Source organism: Pipra filicauda, unplaced genomic scaffold (genome assembly GCF_003945595.2).
Source record: "Pipra filicauda isolate LSUMZ 115617 unplaced genomic scaffold, ASM394559v2 scaffold17_size4572894_pilon, whole genome shotgun sequence".
Lineage (NCBI taxonomy): Eukaryota > Metazoa > Chordata > Aves > Passeriformes > Pipridae > Pipra > Pipra filicauda.
The window spans coordinates 2,750,234-2,771,174 of NW_024104287.1; the positions used below are offsets into that span (position 1 = coordinate 2,750,234).

The 20,941-nt window shown below is 40.9% G+C and overlaps 2 long non-coding RNA genes across 3 annotated transcripts; one reads left to right on the plus strand and one right to left on the minus strand.

Moving 5' to 3' along the window:
* Nucleotides 1-8,332: 8,332 nt before the first annotated feature.
* On the minus strand, nt 8,333-11,500 carry LOC120322990. Of its 2 annotated transcripts, none has more exons than XR_005563023.1 (3): nt 11,250-11,500; nt 10,437-10,501; nt 8,333-8,707 (listed from the first exon to the last, which is right to left on the minus strand). It is a non-coding gene; the product is annotated as an uncharacterized LOC120322990 (long non-coding RNA). The 2 variants fall into 2 exon arrangements; XR_005563024.1 differs by lacking the exon at nt 11,250-11,500 and adding an exon at nt 10,822-10,907.
* A 336-nt stretch (nt 11,501-11,836) lies between these two features.
* On the plus strand, nt 11,837-14,595 carry LOC120322989. Its single transcript, XR_005563021.1, has 2 exons — nt 11,837-11,871; nt 14,241-14,595. It is a non-coding gene; the product is annotated as an uncharacterized LOC120322989 (long non-coding RNA).
* Nucleotides 14,596-20,941: the final 6,346 nt, after the last annotated feature.

Consider the following 20,941-nt stretch of genomic DNA (forward strand, 5'->3'; position numbering starts at 1 on the left):
CCTTTTTTAAGGGCTGGCAGTGGCATAAATGCCACCGAGGAATGCCACATATTGAAAACCATGGTGACAAAGTCCCATAGAAGTGCTTGAGTGCCGAGGCATCTGTCTTTTTCTCTCTTTGTCATGCCAGGTTCACCCTGCCTTGCCACCCTGAGTCTTACCAGGGCTTTTAAAATTAGCTTTGACCTTTTAGGTGGCTTGCTTCCATCTAATGAGCATGGCAACTTCTCTAATGAACATCAGAGCCGTGTGCCGACTCAGCTAATTTGATTGCGTTTTACGCATTAATCAAAACCCTCATAGTGATCTGACCTTGACTAGGACATAACGATGTTGAATGCTGGTCTGCACTTCCCTTTCAGTGCTGTGGTGGGGTGTTGCAGTGAAGAAGGTCTTCTGATCCACAGTCCAACATGTCCTCTGACCCTTCCTGTAACATATATTCCCTGACAGTGTTGACCCTCTGCGTTATTCACAAAAGCACAGTTCCTCTTTCTTCCTCACCTGCAGGTATCAGACCCTGATAGTTTATTTCCCACCCCATCTTTTGGGTCATCGTGTTGTGAAACTTAAGAAAAGCCCTGAGGAAAACAAAGTTCACTTGGAAACTGTAAGAGTGCATTTATTCAAAGGGAGAGTTTCTTCCTCACTTTTGAAATTAAAAATGGAGAATATTGCCTACAGGCTTCTAGCAAAGCAGCTGAATAACTTTCATAACATATAAACTACAGAAAGTACTTTGGAAGATGATGGTAGACAGTAATTAATGTAACAATTAATGTATCAATTCACAAATGTCTTAAATTTTTTTGTTGCCGTTGGAACAACGAATAACTTATCTTGACAGAAGTAACGTGGGCTCAGTGTTTCCATTAAGCATACAGGCTCTGCTCAATCTATCAGTCAACTGGACTTGGACCTCAACCATCTCTCACCTGACAAAGAGTGCACAAGTGCCTTCCTTTAGCTTTCCCATATTTGTAGAGGGCTTTAATGACTTTATTACAGCAGTCAACACGGAACAGAGGTGGAAAAAAAAGCACAGCACCTTTTTACATGACCCCATCAAGGGCAGAGACCACAAGAAGTGTAAGGATGCCCTGTGGACTGCTATGCATTGTCCACATAAAGAAATACATCATAAGAAATGTTGTTGGGGTGAAGTAACATATTCATGTCCATATCACACATCAGTCTAGCAAATACTTTTCTAATCAATCCTGCTGTTTATTCTCAGATAATCTTGCCTTAATCTAGTTGCCTTAATAGTTCAGAAGAACTACATCCTAAAAGGGTCTAGTTTTGCTTTCTTGACTATAAAAGAAGCTTGCCATAGTCCATCTGTGACTATTGGCACTGTGAATGTCTGAAGTTAGTTGCAATTCTGTTGTTGCCTGTGTATTTTGGTGCTGAAAAAATCTCCGGAGCAGTTAATTAGGGGTGAGATAAGAAAGGGTTTATTTGCCAAGGCAATAGGTGATATAGACGCGCGCGCCGGCCGTGCCCGAGAGGTTACATTTTATAGCATTATCCATCCAATCCCAGATGTGTCCACCCTTTGGCCCTTCCTCTGGTCCGCCCCGGGCCCTCCCCCTGAGAATTGGGTCTGGGGTCTTTTTGGGACCACTTACTTCATCATCTTCAACTTCATCAGAGTACAAAGGGTACATTGTTACCTAGTTTTTGACCGTACTCTGTGGTTTAGGCCCTGATACGCTGTTCTCCAAACAGTCTAGGCCTTTGCCTTGACAAAAGACTAAACACTGCTACTGGATTCAGGGGTAGGTTGATATAGAAGGCATAGAATGGGGTAAGAGGGTTAGGGAATGTGTAAACAAGGGAAAGGAACAAGGCACAAAGGGGTTTCTGCTTTTAAAACCTACCTATAAAATTTATAAATCTTACAAATATTAGAAAAATAAAAAAACCATTAGGGGCTTAAGGCATCACTGTCCATGTCAGTCCATCTGTCTCATGTGTTTCCACTCATGACAGTCAATACTGGATTTAGGCCTCTCAATATTCCTGTGATCTTTTTTTTGGGTGTAATTTCTAACCATGAGGGCAAAGACAGGGATGAGTTAAGTGACCTGCCTAAAACTGCATAGTGGCTTAAACTTGAACTGCACCCACCATTCCATTCTAAATAAATAGTTTAAGGCTGGGCTCAGAAAAGACTGAGAGCTCAGTGGACTTGGAGAAAACTTAGACCCTGAGGAAAACTTTGATCTTGGGTGGCTTTGTTTGGAGTTCCGGAAGCTGCACATGGAAGCTGGGAACCTCAGCTTTAATCCCAGGTTTGTCTCTGAGCTGACGAATCACCTTGTGTAAATAATTTCTATTACCTGTTTGTATTTCCCTTTCCTCAGTCTGTCTGTCTTATCTAACTAGAGAGGAACAGCTCTCTTTCACTCAGCACTTTGAGGCCTACAGTGTCTGTTGAAGCTGCTAGTTGCTACTGAAATGTAAATATTGATTATGTAGAGAATACATTAAAAAGCTATTAAAGCTGTAGATGGGACAGTCTGAAGGACAAGCAGTTCAGCTTTGGAACATCTCTGGGATGCATAAAGAACTTTTGAATGCTTTTGAAAAAAAGGCATTATGTCAAAATGTCCATTTTTCTTTTAAAGAAAACAGAAGTTTTTTTTATTAATTTCCTTTGCTTTTTGTTTCTATTTCTGTGAAAAAAAAATCAGCAAAAAGAATTACTGCTTGTTATCTTTCTTTACATAGAAAATTTTGGATGCATTTGCAACTTTAAGGTGCTTTCTAATGGGCAGGTTATTTTGTTCAAAGCAAAGTGAACCCTCCAATGTGAAAATTGCAAAAGCAATCCCAGCTCACAGATCCCTCCTTCAGACAGCCCTGAATGTCATGTGTCACATATTACATATGACATATGACATGGTATATTCAAGCTATTGCAGTTTGCCCTACTGTAGCCATCCCATGAGTTCATCTGCCATTTCTGTCCATCCTGGCTTCTGCCAAACACTCTAGCCTCCCTGAATTCTCCTCTTTCTGCTTCCCCTATCTATCCTTCCCTATGCCCTATATATCCCAGATGTTTAGGGCTTATAGTTATCTTGCCTAGAACACAATATTGTAGGGTCATGTTGCCTATGCATGTGTACTGGCAACTCCCTATAATTTGCCTCTGGCCTTTGGTCTTACACACATTTTGTTCTCATCCTGCAGGCAGAAGCCTTTGCTCCTGTCTCACCCCAGAGGGGTGCTAGCAACTCCAAAACTACAGCTGCAAAGAAGAATAAGGGCAGCAGTAATTCCATAGTCTGAAATGGAGTAACTGGCTTGACTGAGTGAGGCTAACTATTGATCTTTGAGAGCTCACTGCCACAGAGATCATCAGCACTTCAGCAATTAGCTGCTGATCAGGGTGAGCAAAGATTGGCAGAATGAAACCCGTGACTTCTTCTGTGCAGATAAGCCACTTTTTTTTTCTTTCAGTGCCACAATCTCCAGCAAGTATAATTTTCTGCTGGCTTTGAAGGTCTGCATGTTTTTCAGTCAGTTTTTTCTTTCCAGTTCCTGGTTGGCACTTTGCAGTTGAGCAGTATTCCCAGGGGAAAAATTTTAAGAGGGTTTGTGAGAGGAGAAATAGAGATGTCTGAAAATTGACAGGATTCTGGCACACATGAAATTAAAATATTTCCCTTCCATAGCAGTGCTCTTGTCAATGCAAGACTGACATCCAAGCATAACTTGGAAATTGAGACCTCGTTAGCACTTCTCTGAATTGGTGTGTTGAGGTATATCTCTTTCAAGTGTAGGCATGTAGGTGTGACTGTAGGTAGTTTCTGTGTGCCACTGACTGGTTCATCTAGGGGTCCATCTCTGTATCTACACACGAGACCAGAGATATTGTTGCACTGCCATTGCTGCTTCACCGAGGAGCATTTTCTCTACTGTTTTACACTCTACTACTTGAATTCCATCACAAAATTTATTTGTATTTTGGCCCTGAGTCTCTTCAAGAAATATGTGAGATTTCTGCTCTGTAGTGAGAGAAAAGTACTTCAATCTGTTTGACATGGGTAACATTTTAAAAATGCCCCCTTTCACTATTTGGATTTTTTTTTTTTTAAATTCTTTATTCTTTTCTGGCTTAAGTAAAAAATATAACCTTCACATGCTAGAGGTATTCTTAAAACATTTGGAGCTAGGTGGGGACAGAAAGCTGAAGGACTAGAAAGAGAGAGCAGCTGGTGATTCTTCTCAGGGTAATAAGGAAAAATAACCTGGATATCAAACAGCCAAAGAGCAGAAAATTAGTTGCAGTTCCTTGTAGGAGAAGAAGAGCATTGTTAGGCTGAGGGAGTCATACAAGCCACGTAAAAGACAAAAAACTTATTGTAGCTTGTACTTTGCATGTAGTTTGTGTCTTTCTCCTGTGGGCTTGCTAGCTCACCTCTACCTTGAGCTTCCTCTGCTGCTGGCCATCTTATCACTCTGTTGGGCATAAAGTGGTTCCATCATGTGCCCTTCAGTAAAAGGTAGTTCCTGCTCTGAGGGATTTACCATCTTAAATAGGCAAGAGCTTAGAGGAGAAAAAGGCACAGGGATGCACTGTTGTGTCAGGCAGCAGGTCAGCAATGCAGCTGGGCACACGAGTCAGGTCTCATCTCCCTCTCTGTGCTGCCTTCACAGGGCAACAGGGTCACCAATAAAACCAATTTGGAAAATTAAGCTGTTAAATATAAACATGATTTAGCTTTAATGGCAGTGGAAAGCTGGGGAATGGATTGTGTCTGAGAGGGCTGTGTACAGCTATGTTTGAAAAAAAATTGTTTCTCTGGAACAGAAATGATGGGAGATTGAAAACATTGAAAAAAACCATCAAACCTACAAAAAATATTATGGCAAAATCCTGTACAAGCACATACAAAGCCTGCTGACTTGTCTTTTCATGCAGGCTGCGTTTTATGCAAATAAAAGTGTGTGGGGGGGAAAAAAGCAAATCACCTCAGAGAGAATGAGCAACTAATGCACATTGAATATAAAAATCCATATGAGCTATTTTCTTTTCTGGAAGTTATAAAGGTCATTGAATCCTTTGAAGATTAATTCTCTTTTTAAAAATCCCAATTCCCCCAGATGCGATCAAATTGTTTCTTACAGTGACCACAGATGTAATCTTAGAACCAAATGCTGTATTGTGCATTTGTCAGAGCTGCAAATCACTGGCCTAGCACAGTGTTTCCGAAGCATGGATGCAACCTTGCAGCATGTTCTTGTTTGCTGTCTGCACTCACTGCTTGTGTTTAATGGTGTTGGCACCTTCCCTGTTACCTTTGCTAAGAATAGTTTTGAGTGAATAGCACAGCTACCAATGTCAAGCCCCAGCTCAATTTCTGAGTCAAACGTATCTTTTCCAAGTCTGGGTAGAAACTAGAGTACAATTTTTGTTCCACTCTCCACATAAAAGTGTGTAAATCTTGCTTCTCCTCTCCTCTGTTTCATTTGGCTTCAGGTTTCTTTATATTGCAGATGGAGTCCTTTTCTGTGTAAAGCAAAGTGATGGTCTCTAGATGCCAAGTAACAATGCAAATGTCCCTCTCTTCACCTGTCTCCCTTCCCTGGCTACACAAATTGACCTTCACTATTTCATCTGACTTGGATGAATGGTGATTGCAAGGAGACAGCATATCTGAGGGTTAAACCCCCACTAAATCATGTGGGTTTTTCTTTCTGCTGACTTTTGTTCCCTTTGAGTGCACTGATTTTGTAAGCTTTTCTGCATAGCCCAGAGTGCTGATTGCATTTGAGATTCCTGTGTGATCATGTAAGTCCAGGAGCTGGTGTTTTTAAGACAACAAATATTGTGTGAATCATGAGAACTGGGGCATGGTGGTGTCTTAAACCTCATCCCAGTGAAATCAATACAAATTTTCATATGAACACAGATAAGCCACTGCTAACAGCTTTGTGGGGTGTACAAGGTACTGGACTGTGCATCTAGTTTCATCCAGCATTGTCTTTTATGGAGTAAATAAATTCTGGTCCTGGTCTGGCCTTGATAATGCTAAATTTCTACAGTTAGTCCTTCTCTCATTCAAAGACAAGAAAGGATTCCCATGGAGCAAAATCAAAGGCTATAAGAATGGAAAGGTCTATACGTCAAAACCCCCCACCATCCTCTTGAAAGTGGTTGAAGCTACTATCTCCATCAGCAGGTGTTCTCCAAGGGAGAGCCTCCTCTCTGTTAAATTCTGCATCTCTTATTTTGTCCTGAATATATCCAGCTTCAGCTCTTTTAGCCTCAATTTGGGGCACTGTGCAAAGGCTTGACCTATTTATTAGTCCCTGAAGTTCAGCCCACAAAATTGAAAAGACCTAAGCATGCCAGTCACTTTGAAATATTAAGCCAATTTATATAGTCAGAAACCTAACAATAAAAAGAATGGAGTGTTTGCTCACTTTTCTCTTCTTGCTGAATTTTATTTCTGCTTGATTTTGATTTTTAAAAATAAATCCACCACCCCTGTAAATTTTATTCATCCTGTGTCCTTAACTGAGTTCTCTAGTTTTTCCTCACTCTTAGCAGGCTGATGATGTGACCTACATATTTGACATAACATCAATGAAGAAATAATGAATTGAGACCTTCTTTAGTGATAAAGCCCATTTTTTAGGATGGACAATTGGAATGTGTCGGCTCTGATTGCTACATCAGGTGATAGCAGGTGCTTTGTCATCTCTAACTTTTATTTTCAGTAACATTCTCTTCTGCCTTACGGGATCATTTGTCTTCTGTTGGTAAATTCCCATCTGCACTCAAAATGAGTTTTCGGTGATGTATCGATGGATGGATATAGTCAGCCTCTGTCCATTTAGTCTTCATCTATGTTTGTTCCCAAGTTTTTTTGTGTCACAAATTACGGAAGAGGTCTCTTTACAAAAACACCTCTGTTGTCATTTTTATGCACATCAATTTATCAATATTTTTTGCTTCCAGAGTGATGTTACATTTGTAGAAAGAGAAAACATTTTCATCGGAATAAGGAAGATACTCATAAGTTATCTCAGGATTTCTAGAGAGTTGTGGGACCAAGTTGATCAGATTAGTCTATTCAGCCCATTTAAAGTACTTCAAGAAATAAAATATTAGTAAAAAAGTTTTGATGCAAAATCAGTTGGATTTCACTGAAATTCAGAAGTCCATATTCTAAAATTTTTTAATTAAAATGATGTAGCCTTTTGGGGTCTGATTCTTCAAGTATGAAAGCAATCCTAATAATCTTCTTTGGTCTGTCAGTCCAAATCCATATAACTGCCTATGTAGCTTTTCATGATGCCGAGCTACTGTGAGAAGACTGAATAAGTGATTACCTATGCCTTTTCATTCCTTTTCAGGAAGGAAGAACCCATAGGAGTATTTAGCAGGAAACAGTCCTTGTGCACTCTAATAACTGTGCAAGGATGCAAGTGCTGGAGGAGTTATGGCACAACTCCCAAGATTGCTCGTGATTACATGGCTGTCAATCATGGAGACTGAGTGATCCCTGGTTAATGGTGGGGTTGTTCCAGTTCTGCTAAATTTTACTTATGTAACTTCTTCCAAAATAGCTTTCACCTTAAAGCCGCTGCACAGCCAGACTGACATGCAAGAGGGCAATATGACAAAAGAAAAATACACAAAAATACACTTTTAGTCTAAAGCATAGACCACAAGCAAATGCCATTTCTGTGTATCACAGGTAGATTTCCTTTTAACTCAGTTTTATCTCTTTTGGAAAAGCTTGCTTTCCTTTAGCCTTTTAAATGTCATGTTTTAACAGCATTACTGTAGCCAGCACTACTAGTTGCAGAACTTTTAGGACCGTATGTGTATATACATCTTACCTCTGTGCCACAACTCCAGACCCTAGATCCACAGGCTAGTTTCAGCCACTCTCAGGACTAATTCCCAAAAAGGTTTTCAAGTGTTTTGTTTTTACTGAAGTAAGTATCCTTCATGAACTCTGCTCCCCTAACACCATTCATTTCCATTCAACTCCTGTTTGCAAGGGTCTAATCTGTGCTACCATTCTTATTCACCAAAATTTGTACATACAAAACTCTTGAATTGTTTTTTCTAATAATTTGATAGTAAACTATAGAAAGAGTAATTTCTTCCCTCTGATATCTGGTTATTAACTCTCTAGTAACTGCTAGGTGCTGTGATATTAAGTGATGGTTCTTCAGGATGTTTAATTATCCCCCAAAAGGACCCAAAGTGCTAGTAATGGATCCTCTGGCTCATGACACACATTACTATTAGCCTCTTTTGCTTCTGACTTTTATTCCAGTAACATGAAAAAATGGCACAGGTCCTGCAAACAGAGGAATTTTTTGCAACATGATCTCAGCCCACTTCTGCTCCCAAACTGGAAGATTTTTGCAGTACGCTGATCTTGAGTCGTTCTAAATAGGTCTCTTTCAGGGCTTGCTTTGCAGTGCAATGAAACTGCAGGTGCCTTCCATTCTTTTGTGTCATGGAAAATCCATGTTTCAAAAATCCAAGTTTCAAAGCCATTCCCCCCTGGCTGTTTTAGGTAGCTTCCCTATTCATCCCAGTCCTTACACATGTTGCTACCCTGCCTCCCTCCACAGGGAGAAAAAAAATCCCTGACAATGACAAGCTGCTGATGAAGACTTCTCTCCTTGCAGTAGCCCAGTCTCTTGCACAGGTGTGTCCTTCGTCCTGATAGAGAAATACAGTGAAAAGTCTGAATTAAATAGCAACAGAGTCTGAATTAAAAGCCAGTCATGAACACCAAGTACCTTTTCTGGACAACGTTGGCAAAGATGGTCAGTTGTCTCAAAGCTGTTTTTTATTTCATTTTTACATCTATATGGATTTTAATTGCTGTAGTTTGAAATACATCTAATCTGATTCCTGGTGACATGGTGTGTCTGGTGAAAAATGGGGATGATAACTTCCCAGGGAACGGCTAGTGTTTCAGACCAACTGCTCTGTTAAATGTCTTGTCTGCCAGATGTATTTCAGAGCTGCACTGCTGCATTTTATAAGCCATGGAATACAGTTTGTAAGAGCAATCATCTTCCCAAATTGGTCATTACCAAAGTTAATGACCTGTTTATTAGAACATCAACCTTGGCTTTGCCTCATGCTGTTAATTAACAAATCTGTCATTAACTGCTGGTAGCCATGACTTTGTGCATGTGTATGTTTGGGGGGGAAGAGGCTAGGGATCCTTCATTAGGCATATTTAAGGTGGTATCCCTGCATATTGGTAAGACACCTTCCTATATGATTCTCACAGACTGCACCATTTACATGTTGTCCATGAATTTGTCTAATCCCTTTAGGGACCTGCTTTGTTTACTGTTTTAATCAAGTTCTGTATCAGTTTGTGCAGGTACTCCCTAGTTCTTTTATGTGATATATTCTCAACAAATGGCAGCTTTGCACTGACTTTACCCCTGCTATAGCTGTGATTTGTGATCACTGTGCATTGGGAAGTGCATCCAGAGGGACAAAGGGCTAACCTCAAAGTAAAGAAATTGTTTATTATCGAAATTTCTCCCTGCAATAAAATTGTTTGTTATGCAAGAGGTACCCATAACTAATTGGCTATTTGTTATTTTCAAGAAAAATGCAATCTACAATAGTGAGGTCTGGCATAACATCTGTCTTCTTAGAGAGGGTTTTGAAAACCATAATTCAGGTGAGAATTACAGGTTTTATCCGCCTTTGTTGAGATAAATGTATTTTGCCACTCCTCTCAGCCTCTAGTGCTAATTACACTGTCATAAAATACCCTGGATTAATGAAGTTTCAAAATATATACATCAATTTTGGGCCCTTCCTTGGTTCTGCCATGAGCTCTTCCTCCTCTCTGCGAGTCCCATCTGTATGACTGTGCTGGTGGAGACCCCAACTGAGAGTGACTTATCAAGAGGTCCTTTGAGTAATTCCCGGCGTGACAGATTCAAGAAGAAAGCCCATCAAAGGAGTTTGTGATCTAGAGGCAACCTTCTGTGAGGTGACTGAGTTGGTCTCATGACCATTTTCCCAACAGAAAGATCTCCCTACCCCCAGCTGTTATCCATGCATTTCTCTACCTGTCTTAGCACCCATTCCACCTGGCACTGATCCAGTTCATCTCACTGACCCACAGTGAAAATAGATGTATTTTCAACTGTCAGAACTGACTTGAGGAGGGTCTAGCAAACACCCAGTCCACGTGGAGACAGTGGAGTAAGTATGGGTGAGCACATGGCATGGGAAGGACAGAGGTGAAGGGGATCTGGCGATGGTGATGCACCAGGTGGCTTGAGCCAGCCTGTAGCAGAGCTCCCTATAACAATGAACTCTTAGACAAAATAATGAACTCAATAAAAAATACCTCCTTGGGCAGATACCCAATTTTAAATGTGACAGGAATCTGGTTAACAAGACTACTTACGTATCTTAGAGTTGGTTTTCTGTACATGCTAAGGCAATTTGGTATCCAAATCCCTCTCAAATCACCTGAAAATTAAGTTCCCCTGAGTACAATTAAAAATGTCCACCTGAGAACTGTATTGGCTGAGAGTGTAGATAACATTTTCAAGGTCACAGAGGAAGGCAGAAGCTAAACCTTCCCCAGTGCAGGGGCATCCTACCTCCATGGCACAGATAAGGAAGGGAGATGACACTAAGGTTGCCACACAGAGTGCTGCGGTTTTCAGACTCTTTAAGGATTATTAGCACCCAGAGCATTTTCTACAGAGAATCACTGAGCAGTCCTTTCCCTGGTGCACTGGATTAGCCAGGAGTTAAACTGTTCACAAATAGCATCTCCCTCATACCAATCCTCTCTCTGTGAACTGCAGACTCCCCTTTTCTTCTTTTTTTTTTTTTTCCTGAGGACTTTGCTGTTTTAAAATAATCTGTCTATATTTCAGCAGTAGACAAAGAAGAGAGAAGAGGAATGGACTGATGAGACCAGGGTGTTTCATACAACATTGGCAGATACAAGGCAAAATAAAATGTACATTTTAAGAGTCACTCAGATGAAACCTCAATCCCTGAGCTCACTCAGCTGGCAAAAGATAAACCTTTTGCTTTCCATCAACTCAGGTCTAGTCTTAGTTCAGACCTGGAATAACAAAATAAATGAGGTATTTCAGAACAGGTGCTTCAAAGCTATTTTTACCTTTGAAATGTATCACTGAAAACAACATCATCTGAATAAAATAATAATAAAAAAGAACAAAATAAAAAATATTCTGTTTACCACGTCATCAAAGAAGGAAAGTAGTGAAATACTCAAATCTTGGAAGGTGTCATGGTTTAACCCCAGACAGCAACTAAGTACTGTGTAGCTGTTGGTTCACACCACTGATGGGATCAGGAAGAGAATTTCAAGGGTAAAAGCTAGAAAACCTGTGGGTTGAGATAAAGACAAAGCGAAAGTCACACACACAAGCAAAGCAAAACAAGGAACCAATTTACTGCTTCCCATGGGCAAGCAGGTGTTCAGTGATCTCCAGGAGATCAGGGCCCCCTCATGTGTGACAGTGACTTGAGGAGATAAACACTGTAACTGTGAACATCTCCTGCTTCTTCCTTCTTCCCTCCTCTTTAGCTACTATGACGTCATATGGCATGGAATATCCCTTGGGTCAGTTGGGGTTGGTTGTCCCAACTGTGTTTCCTCCCAGTTTCCCATGCACCCCCAGCCTCCTCACCAGCATGGCCATACAAGAAGCAGAAAAGGCCTTGACACTGTGCAAATGCTGCTCAGTAATAGCAAAAACATCTCTATATTATCAACACTGTTTTCAGCACAAATCCGAATTACAGCCCCATACTAGCCACTGAGATTAACTCTGCCCCAGTCAAAACCAGGACAGAAGGTGAGCCCAGTTTTATGGTAAAAAAATTTAAATTGTATTTTTTTGTGACTTTGGTTGGCAGGCGTCTTAGCAAGCCTGAAGTCAGAGGTACCTTGTAGGCTCCAGGCTGCTCTACCACCTGATCAGAGCCCTGGTTTCTCTGGATGTCTAGTGTGATGCCTTGTATAAACAGCTAAATTAGAGAAAACATCAGAACAACCTGCAGCTTTCACTGGCCACTTGAGCCTTCATATTAAAGGCAAATAAGTAACCGATTCTTTCATCATTTGTGGCAAAAATCCCGCCCTTCACATTCAGTGTTTGATGTGCTGATTATAATCAGGCTGGTTACTGAATGTGCTTAGAGCAGGAAAGGGGACAAAATGGAGCTGGCAGCATCATGTTTTCATCATCATCACAAGTAAATAATTTCTTTAAAACAGCAGTCTCTCTACCAACTAGAGACCTTCTCATCTTAAGTGCATCTGGCATTGTCAACAAATCCTGTGTCCTTTCATGTGATTAATCACGGAGTTAAAGAAGTAGTTATTTCCTTGATAAATGAGATATCATATGCATTCATCTATTACAAAACTGCTGTAGACAATCACTGCATCAGCTCATTACAGCTTTTAAAGGTACGTGTGAATACTCTAAGTTAACAGAACAAAAACTCCAGGTGGAAGGTTAATGGTACTTTTAAAATCAAAGTGACATTGCAGAATAGGTCAGCCACTGCCTTTTGGATTTGGTACTTGCACCACAGGATCTCTCATGAGATGCCATGCCTGGTAATGACAGGCCAGGTTTGCACCCAGTTGTGCTGTAAACTGGGGAACTATCCCTGCTGGAGATGCAAAGCTCTGTGAGTACTGCCAGCTGAGAAAGCACCCTGCCTTGTCATTGCAAAGTGTGACACAAGCCTAAAAGCAGAACACAAAATGTGTCAAACACACATGATATCCCACAGGCAAACTGCCTCTGGAAAACTCAGCAGTCAACAGTACGAGTGATCATTTTATGTCTCCCTTCAGTCTTCCTTGCAGTGGGTAAGAGTGGACCAGTTCAACAGTGATGATAAATGTTCACTTTAGGAGAGGTGATTGTCACTCTACTAGTTTGCTACTCCAAGCCCAGGTGCCTACATTGTTTTCTTTCTAAGGGTTGTCTTTAAAAGCACCACCCTAAGATCAGCTCTGTCTTGCTGAGCTATTGGGAAAGATTACAAGGAAATTTTTTATTTCTGCCAGCAGTGGTCATATCAGATAGGCAGAAATCTCTCACCTGCATGTGCACAGCTCCCTGGGAAGTCACAGACCTCACACCTTGCTAACTGATGCTATTCATCTTGATATATTACCTACTACTGAATCTATCTCTGTTTCAAAGCCTTTGGGGAAAAGTGCAGATAAATGGTAAAAGATTTGTTTTCTTTCCCCACGCAGTTCACTCGTTGGTTTGTACAAATGCCTGCAGAATGACTTGAGTCAAGTTGGGCTCTACTTACTCAGAAAACAGTCTTGAAGGGACCAGAAGAAATAACCAAACATGCATCCTAAGAGATTTTTTTCATAATCAACTTAGAGGCTTTTGCTTGCAGGGTCTGTTCAAGATGTGGTAATGATAACTGCAACAGAAAAAGAAGTTTCAACATGAAACAGTCAGGAGAGCATTCTAGGAGAATCATTTTCAAAAAGAAAGACTTGGTTTGCATGCTCCTCTGGATTTCTGAATAGAATTAGCACTGTATATGTGGATAGCAAGGCTTTCTGGAGGGTGACAGTTTTGTAGGGAACATTTATTTTTAGCAATGTATTTCTGAGTTGTAACAAATTCGAAAACCTTCTTGTTCTGAAATTAGGGTGTTAAAGTCTTTGATTTGGAACCATCACAACAGAGGGAATAAAAGGTCCCAGCTGGGGATAAAATAAAAAAAAAAATGACACATCTTAATCTTTTCGACAAGGACTGTTGAAATATGAGTTCGGGCATAGTCAAAGTAAGTGGTTAAAGAGGGCAGAAGGTTATGGAAAAAAGAGGATGGTGACAGTGGGACAAGTGGGATATTTAAGACAAGTTCTCCTTCAAATTACCAGAGGATGTTTACTTACGGTTTTCTCTGTCAACTGTAGTAATCCTTCCAGTAGCGAAATAGGGAAGAGCTCTGGCAGGGACTTCAGGTTGTAGCTTCTTCTCAGGAGAGCTCAGTACTGACAATTCAGGCCTTGATCAAGTGAAGTATCTCAGCCCATGTTCAATTTGACATTAATGAGTAGTCACATCTTCAAACAAGAGCAGTTTGCTCAAGTCTGCTCTGCAAGATGGTCTTAAAGTGCCAAATGTCCTTTCTTTGACCTTGCTAAAAAATTCAGACACATATGTTTTCATAGAGACCCCATTCACAGACCAGAAAGGGCACCTGGAAATCATGAGAGAACAAAGAAGATTTTGATTTCACTGCAGCTGAAGTCAGAGAAGCAATATGCAGAGCTACAAGGAAGAAGAAACAACACAGGCAGCTCTGCTGGCCGATGATATACCAAAAGACCAAAAGACTTGGACTCGTTTGAAGATTGTCAAGGGATATGAACCCATACACTTAAAAGGACCTGCCTTTTGAACAGAAAACAAAAACAAGCCATCCCTGTGAAAGGAAGGAATAAAAGCAGCTTGATGTGTTCTGACAGCAAAATTAGACAGCAGACACATATAAAAGCCAATGAGCAAACTGTGCAAGTCAAGAAATATGATGTGCCCTGTATTCTTTTAATAGTTTATTACTTAGCAGATTACATGATATTTGACACTGATGCTTGAAAAGCCTCCTGCTGTTTAACAGTACTCTGCAATAAAATGCTGTAATCTGTTAATGCATCAAACTGCCACTATAACCCAGAGTTTGTACAGGAATACTTCCCTGCCGTTTAGTCTGTCATTTTGCTTGAAGAAAGAGAAGAAAGTGTGACTTCTCTTCACCCTCTTTTCCCTGATTACATACCCCCAGCCCTGATTGCTGCTCTCTGAGATCTTCCTTCTGCCTGGGTTTTCCTTGCAGCTAGCCTTTCCCGGTGTTGCTCAGAGAATGCAGAGGGAATGGCAAGAATACACAGAAAATTGAAGCAGAGGCACCAAGACAGCAATAGGTGGAGGGGAAGTTGCCATTTCCCACATTCAGGGAAAGAGGCTGTGCCACAGCAGACGGTGGAGGACCCTCAGGCAGTGGAAAAGGCTCTTCTGATTGGGATTAGGGCTCCAGCTGAAGGATGCTGAGGGGAAATGATGTTGCTTCAAACAACAGGCTGGAAAGGTGATCCCTTGGCAGCATTTGGAGTTGGCAGAAGGTATAGAGAATAGCTCCAACAAAAGATGAACTTACCATACAGACAGGAGAGGCCAGATCTTAGAAATGTTACCTAGTAAATGTTCAAGATATATGGCTTCAGCTGGAGAGAAGGCCACATTAAAAAGAAAAATGAACTGAAGATAAAGACTTTCTTTGCTAAATACCTGGATGAAGAACTAATGGGAAAGGTGTGGAAGAACTCTTATTCTTCCACCATAACATAACACAACACAACATAGTGCAGTAAGAAATCTCTGACAATGCATTTCTTTAATATTTCTCTCCTTCAATAGTTATTGCAGTAGCTGCTGGAATTAATTATGATTAATTTAATTATAGGTATAAACCAGGTCCTTTTCAAAGTGAATTATAGTTTCCTTCAATAGTATGTGGTGGTTAAGCGCTGGTAATTAAGGATTTGAATGAGGGCTTGACAGTGCATTTTCCCATAATTGAAATTCCACTGCAAACCCCATAGTGTTTGCAATCCAGCACACTGCCATAAGCTTTCTCTGGTTGGGTTTTTTTTTGCTGGAATTATATACATATATATATACATATATATAAAGTAAGTTACCATGAAGGGCTGCCTTTTATCAACCTACTGCTGAATGCATAAGATGTCTAATAATTCATTTAACATGTTTAATGTTTATCTCTTTAATTCAGTCTTAATAGGGCAGGTGAGGAGACGATGGTGCAGTGGGTTTGAAAATCCAGTGTCAGTTCCATTGGTGTGGGAAGGGGAGAGGATTTGCGTTGCACCTCAAGTCTCTGACCCTCCAAGGGGGAAGAACTTCTTGAAGACTGCAGAGAGGACATTTGTCAGGAAAACCCAGTTCTTTCACAGAAGATATGTTTGTGGATCGTGCATTTCTGAGGGCTCAGGTGCCAATAACCTGTCCTCTGCAAAAGCACAAACTCACCCCAGCATATGGTGACAGTGCGCTGCGAAGAGCCGGTGACCACAGAGAGTGCCTGCTTCTTGGGAATACCTGCCCTTCTTGGACTGGCTGTAGGTATGCCCAGTGAAACAGATGAGGTTTTGTGGCTTTTAAATACTATGGGAAAATGAGCATTTTAACCAACTGTTTAAGGAATCATTAATCTACTCAAAATGGACTTACCTATAATTTCCAAGTATCTCCCGTTGCAGGTTTAAGGGTAATCCTTCATGCTAGATTCAGGTTCTACTCACAGCAAAATTTGTCACAGGGTGCAACAAGGAGAAAAAGGCAATTTCTGGGATTGTGGCAGGAGTTGGGTGTTAGTGGAAGTTTGATGCCCATCAGGGAATGGCTAAGGGCTTTGGTCTCTCATGCTTCCACACAATAGCTTTGTAATCCACAAAACTAGGGGATGCTTGCACACCACTATCTATTGACTTTGTACCAGGCCAAGCGATCTGTTGTGTAAAAATATGCATCCATTCTCTCCTATGGGATTAAACGACAACACTGGAAATGAGTGAACAAGAAGCAGGGATGAAGTTCAGCTCAACACAAAGGTGATGTCAATTAGGTATGAACTCAAAGGTGGAGGATCATGGGAAAGGCAGCAAATGCCAGGCCCTTCTCCTGTCTTTTCCAGAGTTTCCCCTCAGCCACAGAGGGAGGAAAAGTTTTCACATTGAATTTGCAGTCTTTTGTCAGGTTGTCACAACCTTAACATTATTTAAATGTAATTTTTTAATCTATGAATTTGAATTATCCATGGATTCGATTCATTACCAACACATGCCTAGTAGCCAGTTTCTAAATTATGTTGCTGCTGACTTGAATTATTATAAATAAGACTGTGCCAAATGTCAATTGATTATTCTGGAGTAATCAATAGAGAGAGAGAAAAGACAGCTTTGGTTGACTAACAGCAAATGATTTTTATTCCACAGTCTTGGAATTTAGAGTAAGGCTGCATACCAGTCCCTCAATAAACAGATGTAAAAGAAAAGGGAGGCTGGGCTCCTTACAAGTAAGAACCAGCAAGGCTGTAGTGGGGCCACAAGCACAAATGTCCCTGGAAAAGGCTTGCAACTGGTAAACCTCCGGATTCAGTCACAGACTTTTCCTTAGACTACTTTTTTTTCTCCACATATGGGAGCTCCCTCTGAATCCTCTCTCTGTGGTACTGTGGTTGTGATGCTAGTGGGGCAGGTTGGCAGTGTCAGGCTGCCAGATGCCTGCCAAGACACTTACTCCACTCCCCTCCCCAACAGAATGGGGGGAAAAATGAGGTGGAAAATAGGCTCACGGGTCAAGATAAAGAGAGGAAGATCACTTACCAGTAACTAACACCAACAAAACAGTCTTGACTTGGGAAAAATTAAGCTTATGTGTTTTGTCAGAGGTACCACTACCTTGGCTAAAGAGCTCAGGCTGAACAGACCAAGTGCCCTCAGTTGCTCCATGTGGTTCTGTTCCCCAAGCTGGGCAGCTGACACTGGCTGTTGCTACTCAGAAGTAAGGTGGGTTGGGTGACCTGAGAATGTTTGCCCCCAAATGCTCAGACACCTCTCTTACTGTCTAAGGAAGTGGTGGGGAATACAGTGATTCCTTGAGTGGGTCATAGAGGGAAGTATTTTGAGATGTATCTGGATACAATTTGACAGTCAGCATTAACCTATTCTTGCGTCTTGATGGCTACCTGGAGAAGTGTGCGGTGATTGAGGCCCCCAAAGATGTCTATTACTGTGCCAAATCTCACAGAGAGGCTACAAAATAGTTTTGTCTACCTACTTTTCCTTCTAGTTGCAAGGTGATAGTTTTTATCCTAGGTTGTGTTTTTATCCTTCAAGGCGTCTCAATGTTGTAGGGGGAAGCAAGGCTGGTAAAACCCCAGTTTTTGTGCTTGTGTGCAGATGGGCTAAAAGATTTTTCACGGAACTGAAGCTCTCCAATTCCAGTATGGTTTTCCCCTTTTGTCTTGGGTTGTAATGAATGCAGGGAGCAATCCAAGCACACATTCTCTGCTTTGAGTAGAGGCAAACCCTATATGCATGAGATAAAATTAAATTAAATCTGTGCTGTCATGGCTGGACAGTAACAGCAATGAATGCAGCTCATCATCCCTCCTGTGCAGTCTGATGAACTTTGCATGTAGTCATTACCTGTACCGGGGAGCTGGGCTGCTCAGCATTACTGCAATTTGTAAATGGCTTCATTTAGATGTCACCAATGAACTAAATTATGGAAGCTGTAATTAGCGATGATGGAACTGCAGGTGGAAAACAGTAAGTGGTGACATTACTTAGTGACTTCATAAGGGATTTTGAATGTCCAGCAGCCGGCTGCTGCATGTAGGGGAAGAATGACAGCAACTGAAGGAAAACAAAACAGCAACAGCAAAAAGAAAGCAAGCAGCAACAAAACACACTCACAAAAAAAAAAAAAAAAGAAAAGAAAAAAAAAATACATCTGGGAAGGTGGATGGAAAATGAAAATCTTCTGAGTGATGTTAGGTGATTTTAGGTGGTTACTTTCCAAGCAGAGAGGCATGATACAGCCATGCACATGCTGTTACAAATGTACTGAGTCAAATAACTTCCCTGTGGTGCCTGTGTTTGTTATTCCCTTGAGGATGTCGGTTGATCTCCAGGAAAGTGGACTCTGGGAAAGTGTATGCCTTAATCTAAAGCATCACAGTGCATATGGCCTGTCCTGAGCACTCGTAATAAAAGAAGCAATGTGCATGAAGCAAGGGACAGAGATTAACCTGGCTTTAAAAGCAGGGCTTAAAATGATTGCTTGCTCCACAGGTTTTAGTTTCTATTCCCACAAATGCCTGTCCCGTCATACCTGCAGCTTTTTGTGCTGTGTGTGTCTGGTTTCCTTGCTGTATGATGTTCCCTGGAAGTGTACGAGAAAATGCTCAACTATGATGAAAAATGAGGGGGAACAATAAAATGTTGTGCTATCTAATCCTCGCTGGAGGACATATTTACTTACCCGTGAGTGCCGAGTTAGATCCCTGCACCAATGTCCTGTCATGGTTGTCACACTGTTCCGTTTGGAAGCTGTTGGATCTAGTCCTTGCTTGTGCTGCATCACAATGTAGGAGAAAAAAAAAGAAAAAGAACTAAAGTAACAATATAGAGCAGAATTGCAACTATCATCTGCCAGTGGGGAACTTTTTCAGCTTCCCAAGGTTGTGTAAACTGAGTTTTTGCTTGTGAGTTGAGATTCCTTCGACTCTCATAGAAATATATAAGAAATAGCTCTGAGCAGTGAGATAAGCCAGCCTAGAGGCTTGAGAGGGAAACTGCCCAAAGGCAGCATTCTGGGATGCTTCTGTGATTTGTCTCCTTATGCCTGCTACAAGAGTAACGTGCTGAGTACCAAGACTGTGTGCAAAGGAGAAGAGGGAAGAGGCAGTCTATAAAAAGTGATTGTGCAGTTGCTGTGATTATTTTTCTGTGTACTCTCATCCTAGTGGCCTCTAATGAACTCTTGCAATAGCCAGTGTGGGGATACATGACAGCATGAACAAATGAACATTTATAACATGTTCTTTGCACTAAGTGAAATAAAAGGGGTGCCTGAAGGAAAGTAAGAGAAGTACCTTGAGGGGCTTTGGGGCAGAGGTGGTTTTTACATGAAGACCACGCACCGTGAAATATTTATTGCAAGTAACTGTTGGCCACTTTCGTAAGCTGTATTTTCTCTGTGCAAAGGGAGAAGATCGCAAGCCTACGATGGGAAACTCACATGGGGCAGGCCAGATGGAGGGGGGACCCAAGCACAGCAAGTATTCCTTCATCTGGAAGAACAGGACTACCTTAACTGCTAAAGGCTTGCTTTCTGGAGATACTTTCTCCTATTTGGTCCATGCTGTTTGGCTTTGCTAGTGACAACTGGAGCCAATAGCTCTCCTGTGCTTACTCCACCATTCTTTACCCCATTAGCAGGGTGGTGCATCTGTGGGTTGGTCTGTGTTACATCACTCTTCTGGCATCAAGCAGTAGAAAAACCAAAATACACACCTTGAGGTAGCATTATGGCAACTCCAAAGCTTAAGAAGTACATCTATAACTTCCCAGCCACTAAATTTGGCTGCAGGAAGGTGATTCCTAAGCTGGCTCTGCAGTCACAAGTGCAGTAATTTCCCCTTTTCTTGCATGTTAAATCAGCATTTTTTTTTGTCATAACGCTCTATTTCCTGGATTTATATAATTAATACTGAAGTTGCTTCTCTGTTCAATTAAAGAAATAACTTTTAAGTAAAAATGGTAGCAAGAACAAAATGCGATACCTGTATCAGTCTTTTCTGGTGAATTGCAGGAAATTTCTGAGCTACCCTCAATGTTTAAAATCCTGTGAATATGGGAAACTCCGTTTCAGCATATATTTTGCCCTAATTGCAGATTGAAAATAATTAAATATTTTTCAATTATATATTGAATTTTGACTCTTTGATTCTTTAATTCAAATTTCATACTTAGTTTTCCTACACAAGTATGAAACGTTGTGTTTTTGATGAGTTAAAAATTAAATCAGCATTCATCTAAAATGCTACTTTACCACACAAATCAAACCAAAAAAACACATTTTGTTTCAGATTTTCCTGTGCAAAAGTCTTTTAACTTGTATTTTGCAGAAAAAATTAAATAACTCCAACAAAGTTCTTAATGAGTTCTTCTGTTAGTACCTGTGATTCAAGGCTAGACATCAGACTTTTAATACTGCAAAACACAGAAAATGCAAAAATCACACTTAACAAGGAGTTGATAAGATTTAATTATGTGTTGACTAA